The sequence below is a fragment of the Polypterus senegalus genome, chromosome 4 (genome assembly GCF_016835505.1).
Source record: "Polypterus senegalus isolate Bchr_013 chromosome 4, ASM1683550v1, whole genome shotgun sequence".
NCBI lineage: Eukaryota > Metazoa > Chordata > Cladistia > Polypteriformes > Polypteridae > Polypterus > Polypterus senegalus.
This window is the reverse complement of record NC_053157.1, coordinates 149,408,985-149,421,485: the sequence shown is the minus strand read 5'-3', so window position 1 is coordinate 149,421,485 and position 12,501 is coordinate 149,408,985. Positions and strand designations below refer to the sequence as shown.

Below are 12,501 nucleotides of genomic sequence, written 5' to 3'. Positions count from 1 at the left end.
AACGTGCTTTAACTCCTATCATCATGAAAATGACATCACGTATACATCTCAGTGTTTTAGTTATTCAGAGAGCTGTAATATCACGAATGTCATGGATTCTGTGTCCAGTTGGAGAAAGAGAGCAGGTTTAAGAAGCAAGTAGTGATTCACACACATAGAGCACATAGAAAATCAAATACAAAACAAAGCATTTAATGTGCTACTTTAATTACGATGTGATTTTAGAAACTGGTTAATTAAACAATTTTAAGATGAATTTTATGATGTTCTACTTTAATGACAAAATAAACTACGTGATTAAAGTGGAAATGTCGAGATTGAAGTGGACATTTCGTGCTTTTTCCCCACCGTGTGGCTTTTTTCTCTGTACCCTAATAAGCTTTCATATGACACTCAGACAGTGGGCTTACAACTCGGCTTTCCACGGCGACTTTGATATGTGACTTCTTTTTTATTTCCGGCACTGTGATTTTGTGGATTTGAGCTTTCATGTTTCTCCAACACGCTATGCCACTCGATCAGCTTCCTTTTGTTGATTATACCACGGCTTATTTGAACAAATAGTATGTTTTTCCTTTGCCTCCACTTGGTATTCGCTGAAATTCTTATGTTTCCCCGTGCTTTTCCCATTGTCTTTTCACAGAAGGCTGCGCTTAAGGGCGATTTATATTGATTTGCATATTCAAATAGGCGTAATTCTGGGAGGATTTGGGGCGTTACATAATGCGCGTGCACGAGCGTTAGTTTTCACGCTGATCGGGATTTATGTAGCGGAAGAACGTGGAAGTTGGAGTACGCACAGATTCCTGCATCTGGATTTTTCTGTGCGTAAGCACATTTCGGCTTTTGAGCTTACGTCATGTTATAGTGCGAGTTCTACGCACGGCGTTATACATGAGGCCCCTGGTGTGGGTCACCAACATGCATACTTTTAACTTCTGGTACAGAATAGCATAAATCAGTTTTCAAGTTTTGGTGGCCATTTTTAGGGTTCTGTACAGCACAGCATAGAACTTTTGAATTGCCACTCACTATCAATCCTGCAAAGCAGTCTGGAAGTTCCGTACAGCTGTGGTCCCAAAACCATATGGGGGAACTGTTTGTCATTTATGTGCCTGTGCTTTGTGACAATAGATTGATACATCATGAGGAACCTAAACCAAACCGTCCTGCTTGTTATTCATATATTGTTGCTTTGCAAGTGTTTGTTACATCATGGGGAAAACTCATCATATTTGCTTTTGCTTCATGGTGAGCATTTGATACTTCATGGAGGAAAGCTTGTGAAGTGTAGTGGGACTGACAAAATTGGTTGTAAAAGAAAAATACCTGCTCATCAGCTAAAAAATTAGAGGGTACATCAGCCACAGGTTGTAAATCAGCGCATGACTGCATTCTCTTTATAATATATATAATCTTATATAATATGTTGCTCACAATCTCAGATGATGTTTCTGTGTTTTTGTGGCACTCCATTCTCATCTTGCTTACTCTCACTTTCTGCTCATTGACAGCTTGCTGTTCTTGGTGGTGGTTCCAGTCTCAGCTACTCCAAAGCCTTAATGCTACATACTAGTTTTTCTATGGTTCCTTCAGTACAACAAGGTGGGGCCCAAAAACCAATTCAAGTAAATTGGCCCCTTCTCTCCAAATTCCCTCAGTTATTGCGAGTCAGAACATGGTAGAATCTATTTTCTGATTTTTCAGAACTTTTTGGACAAGAAAGTGACAAAAATCTATACATAAACTTGAATTCTCTGACTAGGGCAGCTTTAGAAATCAACATGGGTAGTAAATAAAGATAAAGCTCCATATATGGGTTTTTTAAATACAACATTAACTGCAACATACTTTAGTAGGTGCATTGCCTTGGAGAAGATTAATGGCAAAAATAGGTAAACAAATTTCAAATTCACCTACAGACAGGGCTGGGTGATATGACAAATAAATTACATCTCGATTGTTTAAAATTTACTGAGGATTCACTATTCTTGAGGAAAAAAAAACAAACACAAAATGAGAAGGTTGTCCATATTTTGCAAGCTGAAAATACAACTTTATCCTTCTTAGAAACACAAAATGTATATTTTTATTGTTAATAAGTAAAGGTGCAAAATGAGAAAACCACTTTCTGTGCAGACATTTTTGTCAAATTTTTGTGAATTGTTTTTACATTTGTAGCCCTTGTTCTTCTTTACTGTGGCCTCCACATTCCTTTCACATTACTTACAGGGTCATTTCCTTAAGCTCTGCAGTTTTTTTTATCAACGTTTTACTCTTTTGCTGCACTCAGTGCTCTTCCCTATACCGTACCTTAGGCACACATTCCATTACGACCACAGTACCACAGGTGACTTTTCTTTTTATGCTTTTTTCTTCCACAAACAATTTAGCTTGCAGTACAAACCAGCCAGTTTATTCCCTCTACTATAACTCCACATCCAGGGAGTCCGCATATATAGGATTCCCTTCCTCTAAACGCACTCTGATAGGCCTTTGACCGCCTGCTAGACTCAGTCTGCTTGTTCCTTTCCCCACCCTGGTGTGACACCTGAGCCAGAACTTTTCTTTCTTTTTAATTTCTTCCTTTATAGTCATTCTGGTGTATGTGTGTATTTACTTCTTCTTCTTCTTCTTTCGGCTGCTCCCGTTAGGGGTTGCCACAGCGGATCATCTTCTTCCATATCTTTCTGTCCTCTGCATCTTGTTCTGTTACACCCATCACCTGCATGTCCTCTCTCACCACATCCATAAACCTTCTCTTAGGCCTTCCTCTTCCCTGGCAGCTCTATCCTTAGCATCCTTCTCCCAATATACTCAGCATCTCTCCTCTGCACATGCCCAAACCAACGCAATCTCGCCTCTCTGACTTTGTCTCCCAACGTCCAACTTGAGCTGACCCTCTAATGTACTCATTTTTAATCCTATCCATCCTCGTCACACCCAATGCAAATCTTAGCATCTTTAACTCTGCTACCTCCAGCTCTGTCTCCTGCTTTCTGGTCAGTGCCACTGTCTCCAGCCCATATAACATAGCTGGTCTCACTACTGTCCTTTTCACTCTTGCTGATACCCGTCTGTCACAAATTACTCCTAACACTCTTCTCCACCCATTCCACCCTGCTTGCACTCTCTTTTTCACTTCTCTTCCACAGTCCCCATTACTCTGTACTGTTGATCCCAAGTATTTAAAGTCATCCACCTTCGACAACTCTACTCCCTGCATCCTCACCATTCCACTGACCCCCCTCTCATTTACACACATGCATTCTGTCTTGTTCCTACTGACCTTTAGTCCTCTCCTCTCTAGAGCATATCTCCACCTCTCCAGGGTCTCTTCAACCTGCTCCCTACTATCGCTACAGATCACAATGTTATCAGCAAACATCATAGACCATGGGGACTCCTGTCTAATCTCGTCTGTCAACCTGTCCATCATCATTGCAAATAAGAAAGGGCTCAGAGAGGATCCCTGATGTAATCCCACCTCCAACTTGAATGCATCCGTCACTCCTACCACAGACCTCACCACAGTCACACTTCCCTCATACATATCCTGTACAACTCTTACGTACTTCTCTGCCGCTCCGACTTCCTCATACAATACCACAGCTCCTCTCGAGGCACCCTGTCAAATGCTTTCTCCAGGTCCACAAAGACGCAATGCAGCTCCTTTTGGCCTTCTCTAAACTTTTCCACCAACATCCTCAGAGCAAACATTGCATCTGTGGTGCTCTTTCTTGGCATGAAACCATACTACTGCTCACCAATCATCACCTCACTTCTTAACCTAGCTTCCACTACTCTTTCCCATACCTTCATGCTGTGGCTCATCAATTTTATTAACCTGTAGTTACTGCAGTCCTGCACACCCCCCTTATTCTTAAATATCAGCACCAGTACACTTCTTCTTCACTTCTCAGGCATCCTCTCACTTTCCAAGATTCCAGTAAACAATCTGGTTAAAAACACTGCCATCTCTCCTAAACACCTCCATGCTTCCATAGGTATGTCATCTGGACCAACGGCCTTTCCATTCTTCATCCTCTTCATAGCTGTCCTTACTTCCTCCTTGCTAATCTGTTGCACTTCCTGTTTCGCTATCTCCACATCATCCAACCTCTTCTCTCTCTCTTCCTCTTCATTCATCAGCCTCTCAAAGTACTCTTTCCATCTGCTCAACACACTCTCATCACTCGTGAGTACGTTCTCCTTTTACCCTTGTCTACTTTCTGTATCTCTCTGACTATCCCACTTCTTCTTTGTCATCCTCTTTCTCTGTATACTCAACTGTATTTCCTCCTTCCTCTTTCCAGATCTCACGCCAAGCACCCTTCTTGCTGTCACCCTAATTACATCTGCTATAGTTTCCCAGCTGTCTGGTAACTCTTCACTGCCACCCAGTGCCTGTCTCACCTCCTCCCTAAACTCAACCTTGCAGTCTTCCTTTTTCAACTTTCACCATTTGATCCTAGGCTCTGCCCTCACTCTCTTCCTCTTGATCTCCAATGTGATCCTAAAGACCACCATCTCACTCCAAAAATCTTCTCTCACCCCATTGCATACCCAACTTGTGGTGCATATGCACTAATAACATTCATCATCACACCTCCAATTTCCAGCTTCATAATCATTACTCTGACTGACACTCTATTCACCTCCAAAACACTCTTGACATACTATTCCTTCAGAATAACTCCTACTCCATTTCTCCTCCCATCCACACCATGATAGATCAATTTGAATCCACCTCCAATCCAACTGGCCTTACTCCCCTCCATATAGTCTCTTGCACATACAATATATCAACCTTCCTTCTCTCCATCATATCTGCTAACTCTCTTCCCTTACCAGTCATACTGCCAACATTCAACGTTCCTACCCTCAGCTTCACTCTCTTAATTTTCCTCCTCTCCTCCTGCATCTGGGCACGTCTCCCCCCTCTTCTTCTCCTTCGGCCAACAGTAGCCCAATTTCCGGCAGCACACTGTTGGCGGTCATTGTTAACCCAGGGCTCGACCGATCCGGTATAGAAATTTGTATTGTTGTTCGCATATTGATTTGGCAAAATTTTTCACCGGATGCACTTCCTGACGTAACCCTCCCCCCATTTATCTGGGTTTGGGACCGGCATGAAGAAACACTGGTTTGTGCATCCCCTGTGGCTGGGTATGTGTGTATTTACTTATTTATCTATTTATTTATTTGAAGAGCTTCTTTTAAAAGCAAAATTTACCAATGGGGGAAAATAAAGTTCTATTTTTTCTTCACCAGTTCCCTGTAAAGGCATGCTCTGATCTTACCCTAATCATTCTGTGTTATGGTATTTACAAATGGGAGTGTGAATTTGTGTGGTGAATGCTGAAGCAGGGCAAAGAACACGCCGGAGCTGTCAGCTTGGGACTGGCTTTATCTTTATCCCATGCTTTCTCACAATGTTTCCATTCTGCTGTTTCTATTTAAGTACTGAAATAAACTGCATGGGCAGCCACTTTTAAATGCTATCATCTTTTGCAAACTTCACTTTTACATTACTTTATACAACACCCAATCTTTCATATCTAAACCAATTCCAGACAACCACTTTAACATTACAGCCTTTCTTTGGAATTCGAACAAGCTCATTTGTAAGAGAAATGCCGCTTGTCAATTTCTTTGCATTAATATGTTCTGAATGTATTGATTGAATATCTTCATTGTCATTGCACAAGTACAACGAAATTGGATGCCATCCTATCAGTGCAAAACAGCAAGAAATTATAACACTATTATAAAAACATATAAACATGTAGACATTTTTCACATTCTGCTAGTATTTATTGCATAACTTGTTCCCTTTAAAGTTTCACCATGTAAGTATCATTTAGTGCAGTCACAGCTTTTGGGTAAAATCTATTTTTAAGTCCATTTGTCCATGGTTTTATCATCTTGAAGCGTCTGCCCAAAGGCAGCAGTTCAAACACAGGGTGACTGGTTTGGGATGGATCTTTAATTATGCTCCAGGTCTTTTTCAGGCAGTGGTAACTGTAAAGATCTTCCAAGGATGGGAGATGACATCTGATGATGCTGTGGGCAGTGGTGATGAGCATCTGGAGCACTTTCCTCTCTGATTCAGTACAGCTGGCAAATCACACAGATGTAATAAGTCAGAAAGCTCCAATTCAGGTCCTCCCCTAAGTGCACACCAAGGAACCGAAAGTTCAACACCCTTTTGTCAAACAATCCCCCTCAACGAAAAGGGACTGAATATTCATTTTCTTTCTCCTAAAGTCGATGATCAACTCCTTGGTTTTGCTGGTGTTAAGAACCATATTGTTGTTTCTGCACCACCCAGACATCTGTTCCACTTCGTCCCTATAAGGGGACTTATTCCCTCCGGAATGAGCCCCACCACAGTGGTGTCATCTGTAAATCTGATGATGCTTTTACTGGAGTGTGAGGGGGTGCTGTTGTTTGTGTATAGGGTGAACAGAAGAGGGCTCAGCACACATTCCTGTGGAAAACCAGTGCTGAGGCTGAGGAGATTTAGAGGCCTACTCTTACCATCTGGGAGCAATCAGAGAGGAAGCCCATAATCTAGAGGCAGATGGAGTGAAACAACTTTGGTCACCAATCTGTTAGGGAGGATGGTATTAAATGCAGAGATAAAGTTCTACAAAAAGCAGCCTAGCGTAACTCCCGTGCTGCTCTCGGTGTGTTCTGACAGTATGGAGAGTTGTGGCTTTGGCATACTCTGTAGACATGTTTGCTCTGTAAACATATTGGTGGAAGGCATAAAATGATGTGAGTTCAGACCAGTTTCTCAAAGCACTTCATGATCACAGCAGCAAGTGCCACTGGACGGTAGTCATTTAGGCTTCTGATGGTAGACTTTTTTGGCAGTAGAACTATAATAGAGGACTTCAGGAAGGGTGAAATGGTGGACTGGGATAAGGACTGGTTGAAGATCTTGGTGAAGACCCCAGCCAGCTGATTTGCTCAGTCCAACTGCACTCGACCACAGACACCAACAGGTCCAGTAGACTTCATCGGGTCACTGCCCTCAGTGTGCACCTCACATCATGCTCCTCCACCATGTGGACGTGGCTATTGTGGGCTGGTGGATGTAATGTAGCTGTCCCTGGTGACTTTACCTCGAAGTGGGTAAAAAAGTGGTTCAGTTCCTCAGCCACTGAAGCATCACCATCAGCAGATGAGTGACTGCTGGATTTATAGCCGGTGAAGTGCTGCCTTGTATTACTATGGAAGTAGTCCTCACTCCTCCTCTTGTAAGCAGCCTTAGCCATAGAAATAACCAAGAGCTGAGATAGTGTTTGCATCAGGTGGAATATACAATGCAGTTACCATGACTACAGAAAACTCCCGGGGAAGATATATAGGCATGCACAAAATATACCCCAAATCTGGTGAATAGTGACACTATGCAGTTTTAGTGTTAGTACACCAGCTGTTATTTTCATACAGGCATAATCCCCCCCCTTTTTCTTTTACCAGAATCTATGGTCCTGTTCTGTTGGTGTACTGTGCGGCCTGCTAACTCAATAGCTGTATCCGGAACAGAGTGAGTGAAGCCACATCTCTGTGATTAGCAGAATGCAACTGCCCTTATCAACCTTATTTGCTGCAACCTGTAGCTTCAAATTCATCCATCTTATTTGCGAGGGATCTTGCGTTAGTGAGAAAAATGCTATGAAGAACCAGCCTGCGAGGCCACCTATGTAGTCTCACCAGCACGCCAGCCCTGCAGCCCTACTTCTGCTTCCTGTTTCTGTGCCACCGCCATCTCCTTCCTGTGGGGTTGGTAATTGACAGAGCGCCCCGGCACCTGGTTATGTCTGCCAAGATATCATAGGATCTGAGAAACTCACCTGTAACAATCAGATTGCTGAATAGTCCTACTTTTAGTGGTTCAAACTGTAGACATTATTCTTCTAGCAGAATGTTATTAGGACTAATAGTAACACATATACAAACAGACAAACAAGACTGTATACACAGTATTTGCTCAACTGTTTAACTGTACCATTTTGTTTAATTAAAAAAAAAAACAAGCAAAAGTAATGTGATTGTCAGGGGTGGGGGTTGATTTGTTTTCAATCCTGATTTTTGTAAAAATTGATCTACTGTATTTGTATGAAATGATTACAATAAAATTAATAGAATTAAAAAAAAATAATGTGATTGTCATGTCTGAACATTATTTTAAAACATTAACGCAAATTAAAGAATTTAATCAAACAATTTCCATTCCTACCTATGGACTCATCAAAAACTAGCATATGTCCTGTTTCTGGGCAAATAAAAGGAAAGGTTTGAATTAGCACCAAGAAACAGAGAACAAATGCAAGTCCAATTTCACATAAGGCAAGACAACAAACTAACATATTTGCAAAAGACAGCAGCTTGGGGAATAAGCTCATCTGAACACAAAAAATGCAAAAGAAACCCCACTTAATTTGTTTGTTGAAACTGACATGTCTATAAGAGTATGTGACATGCAATCATTAAGAAAATGTTCCTTGTCTTGACCCAAATTTAAAATGTACTACCCAAGTAAATGTTATGGTGGTACTGTAGAAAAGTGAATTGTGAAAGGGAGAAACAAAGGTTTTGCTGTGTTACACTTCTTCAACCATTTGTTGTTTTCGTTTTATTCCAGTCATATTTGGATCGATAATTTGCACTCTGAAGTGAAGTTCATTCAGCAAAGATTAAAGAATCTTATAAGATTGTTCATATTTAGCATCGGGTTTATTTTTTTCTTCTTTTTAATGGGACATACCTATAAGCTTCTACCGACATTAAGCAAATATTATTTCTAAACTTACTAAAGCAACATTTACAGTATGTCTGATTGTGACGCAGAACTAAACTCCATAATATCTCTTTAACCATACCATCATTACTAAAACTGAACCTAAAATATATATAAATTAAATAGAATTCTTTTGTGAGTTGAAAAGTAAGTTTTGAAGAAAAACTAAACCAAATTTTCAAGTAAGATCAGAAATAAGATAAAAATGAAAAACTATAATAAGCTTGAAAAATAGGTATCTGAGGACAACAATGTGTTTAGTACTTCATGGATCTGGTCTGCACTCTCTGTGAAATTTCTGTGGGATTCACATCTGTTTTAGTTAAGCAATCTGGCTTCCTATCATATTCCACAAACATGCATATTGGATTAAACTGGTTGTGCTGTGAGTGAGCATGGATATATGTGTGGGAATGTTGCTGGAAATTCCACCACAGGGTACTTCCCTGGTATTTGGAAGGAAAACACAGAACATCTAGGGAATGCCCCAAAGGAGAGACAGGAAATACAAGCAAATGCACATAGAAAGTGATTAGGCTAGGGTTCATGCCTTAGTCACCTTAAGGTTTGAGGCACTAGTGCTAACTAATATAATCTTAATTCAAACAGTAGACTTTTGAGGAATTAGTGCATACAAACAAATTCAAATTCTTTCCCCTTTGTCTATATAGGTAGAGTTCAGGCCTTTGTAAAAATCATTGGAGTTCCATGCTCAGCAGCTAAGAATAATTCAAATTTACTTACTGATAAAAGTCTCTGAACAGAGAGCTTCTTAAAAAAAAAAAATCAGTACTTATTGTGTATACAGATCTTGCAAAGAGAGCCTCCTTTTCTTAAGCATGTTAAGGAATTCAGGAATCATGACATCCATTTTCAATATGCATGGATATGCCAGAAATAGGCACTATACCTGTCATTCAAGATGACTTTGGAAAAATCATTACCACAGGAGAAAGTGCTGATTCTGGCACAAGTCAAGCTTATCATTATTTAAAAGCTTACAGAAGGCAGACCTCTGAATAATACAGCCTTAGATTACATTTCTCGCTTATGGTCCTGTGCACTTCCACATAGATCTGTTTCTACTGGGGCTACTGGATTATAAGTATGAATTTACTCCCAACACCAGGCACTCAATGTAAGAGTGTTCAAAATTCCAGTCTTACACACGCTATAAAGATTACCAAGATTACAAGGTTTTTCTTATTTTTTTCAGCTGTCATACATCATGACTCCTCTATTTGATGTAACTGTGTCCTAGAAGAAAGGAGTTTTAAATCCCGAGAAAAAGCACACTATACTCATTCTCAGCTATGTTATTTTTCATGGTTAAATAACAGCAGAACAAAATTATTTTCTACTCACTGTGGTAACACACCATTGTTTCTTTTGTTTAGCTGGTATTCTAACAAAAGAAACAGACTGACCATGCAATTCTTAGATAAAATCAGAATCAATGAGTTGTATGTATGAACACTACATTCACATTCACAGCAATAACATTTTTTTAGAAACCATCAACTCTACGCCAGGGTACGTACACTGCAAAAAATGCATATGCAAAAACTAGACAAAAAAACTTTAAATGAGAGTTGTTTGCCTTTTATTTAGCAAAATAATCTGCCAATGGGGTAAGCAAAAATTATTTGACAAGATTTCTTAAAGCATGCTAAATAATTGTAAATACAAGTCTTTTAACAAGTCAATAATTCTTATAATAATTAAAACAAGATTTAATGTCATGACATAAATACTTTTCACTTGCTTAGATTTCATTTTTTGCAGTGTACTTTTCTTTTAATCAGGAACTATCATGGATGATGCTCAGGTGATGAATTGTGCTGATTGGTTGACCATAAACAATGGCACCATTTTACAAATCTGTTAATAATTAGGACTTCGGAGAGATATCGGTGAATATAGAGCACCGCACTTTGCACAACATCAGTCTTTTATAGCCGCCTTCCTGTTGTGACACGCCATACAGTGCATCAAAGTAATAATCTCCCTTGTGAAGTTGTGATTGTTATTAAGCAACATGGTGTGGGAATTCCACATGAACTCCTAATCGTGCAGCACTTTGCTTCCCATTATTAATCATAGCCACCTCCCTGGTGCACTGCGCTATATACAATGCATCAAAGCAATAGGAGGTGGGGGAGACCCCTTGTGAACTCCAGGATGTGCCTCTCTTTGCACCATATCATTGTTCTTTGCATGTCACCTATTTTGTATGAAGGTATCAGTTCAAGATGTGTAGTTGGAATGCAACAGACAAAAGTGGCCTTAGACCACAAGTACTAATACTCTTACTATGATTCATTATTTGGACCAGCTTTTTATAATTCAAGGTTGTGAGGTACACTTTGCTGAATTTACCATCATTCCTTTGGCTACAGCAAACTGCCCACATCAGTATGTCAAAGTGCTTTAATGCCCAAATGCAGTGATCTGAAGCCTGTTGTGTTGTCTTGTGTTTTATCTGTTTTGTTTTCATACTATTCAGGGTGTGGAAATCCAACGCCTGACTCATCCGACACGGGTAAATTGACCGTCGGACAAGCGTGTTTTTCTGGTTTCAGTTGTCCACGGACAAGTGCAATTTTCTGGAGAAAAAAGAATTATATGTGCTGTGCAGGGCACATTTTTACCACTACTTTCAAATTTTAAACATTTGGGTACATACTTCGTGCGGAAACAGTCTACTTAGGAATGTTCTTCATGTCTCAAATTGGTCTTTAATATTGTTTACAAAATGATGGCTGATTTTTCAAAGGGGAAGCAATGTTACGGTCTTACATAAGTATGTTACCCTACTATTTACACGCTTGGAGATGTGGTCATTTTTTTTCATGCCGACATTACGATTTAATCTGATGATTTTTCATTATAATCGATAACTTTTATATATTATTGATAAAATTCATTGTTTCTACATAAAAATGCGGTCATTTTACTTACAATGCCAATGTTTTCACGACATAACAAAGCTTCTTAGGCAGTTAATCTTTCCTGAAATTTGCGATTTTGTGTAGGTTGTGATATATTGAGGAGTTAAGAAATTTATTGCGTGACAACATCAATTTTGATAAGCTGTCTATAGATCGTTTTTGATCAGAGAATTTTTCATATAAAACAAGTTGGTTTTGCGCTGTCAGTTTATTAATAATAAAGAAGAAAATATTATAACAGTTTCTAAATATTATGAAATATCTATAAAAATCTTCACTTAGACATGATTATCTTTTCCTGACAACATCAGTAATATTTACTTCTTTGGTTAATCAGTCCAGGAACCATGCAGTTCAGCTCAAGCAGAAATGAACAGCATTCAGCCCATGCTGTCTGAGATGGCAAAGATTCCTGGGGGAGAAGATGTTGCAAGACAAAAGCTGAAGAACATGGCAGAAAATTAATCAGGACAGTGTTCTGTTATGTAACTTAACTGTAATATGTGAAACAGAAGTAGTGTAGCTATAATGAAGGCATTGTTTATTAGTGAGTGAAAATATTAAGGGAATCTTTTATATAATGTTCTAGAGCAAGGTGGCAAAATACTACTCCCTGAAAGAACTTTTTCAGTTTTAAAATGGAAGGCAGTTTTGGTATCAATAAAAGAGATCAGAAAAAATAAACTATTTTTCACTTTGTTATTTGTTTATGGACAAGTGAATTTAACTGGCGGA

General features: G+C 39.4%; 1 protein-coding gene across 1 annotated transcript in view; it reads right to left on the bottom strand.

Annotated features, from left to right (window-relative positions):
• Positions 1 to 12,501, bottom strand: part of LOC120527721 (limbin-like) — a 220,501-nt gene that overhangs the window by 35,749 nt on the left and 172,251 nt on the right. The gene's annotated exons all lie outside the window — the stretch shown is intronic.